This window comes from Panthera leo, chromosome D2 (genome assembly GCF_018350215.1).
Source record: "Panthera leo isolate Ple1 chromosome D2, P.leo_Ple1_pat1.1, whole genome shotgun sequence".
NCBI lineage: Eukaryota > Metazoa > Chordata > Mammalia > Carnivora > Felidae > Panthera > Panthera leo.
The window spans coordinates 64,752,718-64,755,580 of record NC_056689.1 but is presented as its reverse complement, the minus strand read 5'-3'; positions in this window follow the sequence as shown (position 1 = coordinate 64,755,580).

Sequence of the window (2,863 nt, the reverse complement as noted above, 5' to 3'; positions counted from 1 at the left end):
ATGAGTGAGTGTCACAATGCCAAATTACTGGAGGTTGCTCATAGGGTGCCACGCTGAATTCTGATGTAGACTTCCATCAGGTTTTTCCTGAAAGATAGTGACTCTAAAAGAAGATGACTTTCGTTCCCCAGAAGCTAGGGTCCCCGTTCAGGTAAAGCCAGAAAATGGGGACTGTGGCCTTGGCTGTCTGCGTGAGGGGAGGTAGAGTGTAGTTGTTTGCTGCATGCAGGATTCATCAGCCACAAGTCGCTGTTTAAGAAATATTTCCACACAGATCCTGCTTACCCCCTTTCTGGGGGAATGATAGCTTTTCTGTCTCATCTATAAATGTCATCTCTGCTGCAAAGCATAAAGAAGAGCAATAATCAAAAGAAATATGAAGATGATCTAGCTCAGAACAAAAGAATGGTACATGCAGATTTAGCTTCTCCGTACAATATACGGTGAAGGAAAATATTGAGGTGTATTTTGTTATTCTGATTTTAGACTGTAGGGGAAAGGCAGATCTAAGACTGTAGATCCTCAGCCACTTGAACATTGTCTTTGGGAAGGCTTGGTATCACCAAGAAGACTCATAAGGGAAGAACCGCACTGACTCTATTAGCCACCTAGTGACTGACTGCAACTGCCTTTCAGTGTGCAGTGTTACATTTAGGGAAAACCAGGTAGTACAGCACACCACATATTGGATTTCCTTTACAGAAGATTAATCCTGTTTGTTAGGCCTTAGGAAGTTAACTGTTCTTGTGTGTGTAAACTCTATGGACTATACGTTAAACGTGTAACGAAGACCCAGATACATGTGTGCACAATAATATGGAGCTCACAGATTTTTTACAAACTAAACACAAGCATTCAGCACCCAGATCAAGAAACAGACCTTCACTAGCACCAACATTCTTTTCAGGTCGCTGAGCCCTACCGGATACAACTTTACATGAGCGTAGTCATATAGTATGTATTCTTCTGGGTCTGATGGATTTTATTTAGTAGTTTGTATAGTTCATCAATATTGTTATGGATAACTATGGATCGTTCACTATTCATTCTTTAAAGTATTTCACCATTTATGCATTCACCTGTTGATTAGCCACTGGGGAATTTCCAGTTTGTGGCTATTACAAGTAATACTGTTAGGTGCATTCTAGCTCAGGTCTCATGGTTTATACAAATATGCACATATTTTGAGCAACATAGAGAAGAATAGACTTGGGTCATCTGAAATAAATATATACAATCTGTATATTGTGTATGTATAATTGTATATATACATACAATACTATATTCAATTTTAGTAGATGCTACCAAATATTTTTGCAAAGTTGCTCTACCAATGTATACTCCTGCCAGTAGTATAGGAGGTTCTGGTAGCTCTGCATCATCTGCAACACTTCATATTTTTAACTTTCATAATTTTGCCTATTTTGTGGTTATACACTAGTATTCCATTGTACTTTTTTATTGAGGTACAATTGGTCTATAACACTATGTTAGTTCCAGGTGTACAACATAATGAATTGATGCTTGTATGTATTACAAAATTGTTTCCATAATAAGTCTAGTTCAGTGTTTTAAATTTATATTTCTTATTCATAACTAAAGTTGTACAACTTCTCATAGGTTTGTAGGTTTATAAAAGGCCCCTTTGTGACATACTTTTTATTGTTTCTTTGCCTGATATTCAACTGTTTCCTCTTCTCTTTATTGATATATAAGTTACGTGTGTGTGTATACACATATAATGAAGACAAATCCTTTGTTTTATATACATTTGTATTATAAATACATTCTCTCTTTTGGGATTCAACTTTCACTCCCTTAGTAGTACCTTTTGATAAATAGAGTTTCTTAAATTTCACATAGCTCAATTTGTCATATTTTCCTTTTCTGAATAGCAAATTCTCTGTCCTGTTGAATACATATTTTCCTACTTTGACATCATGAGTGTATTCCCCTATGTTTTCCTTTTAAAAGCCTAATACTTATGAATAGTGTGAAGGGCAGGTAAGATATATTTTTCCATGTGTATTTCCATTGAACCAGTACTGTGTGTTAATCTGAAAAATAAAATCATTTCCTCATGGTGGTACTATCTTCCTTCACAAATCATTGGCTGGATTTATGTGGAACTGTTCCTGGATCATTCTGTTCCTGTTCGGTTGCTTAGCCTTGTTTCAGAAGAATACCACCTCCCATACTCTGTGCAATGAGTCTTTCTCTCAGGTAATGGAAGACCTCTGGGTTTCTTCTTCTCCGTCAATATCCCCTCGCCATTCTTGGTCATTTATATTTCATATGAATTTTAAAATCAGCATGATATTAAAAAATAAAGCAAGTGACCTTATGATCAGGATTGACTGTGGGAGAATTAATAGTTTTATTATACTAAGTTTTCCAACTCATAAACAGGATATATTAATTTATTGAAGTCTTCTTTAATTTTTTTCAGTGAAAATTTATAATATTTAGAACAGAGATGTGCATATTTTTTCCTTTTTAAGGTTTATTACATTATTATGTTTTAATGTATTAGAAGTATATATTTTTTTGAGAGCACCTGGGTGATTCAGGTCATTATCTCACAGTTCATGGGTTTGAGCCCCATATTGGTTTTTGCACTGACAGTGCAGAGCCTGCTTTGGATTCTGTTTCTGTATCTCTCTGCCCCTCCCCTGGCCTTTCTCTCTCTCTCTCTCTCAAGTAAAAATAAAACTTGAAACAACTTTTAAAGTATACATTTTTTTCATTTCCCATTTGTTATAAAATCATAAAAACAAAATTGATTTTTATCTTTTACCTATTATTCTGATATTTTGCTAAAATTACTTTTTTACCTTAAATTTGAGTATAATTTCTTTTGGAT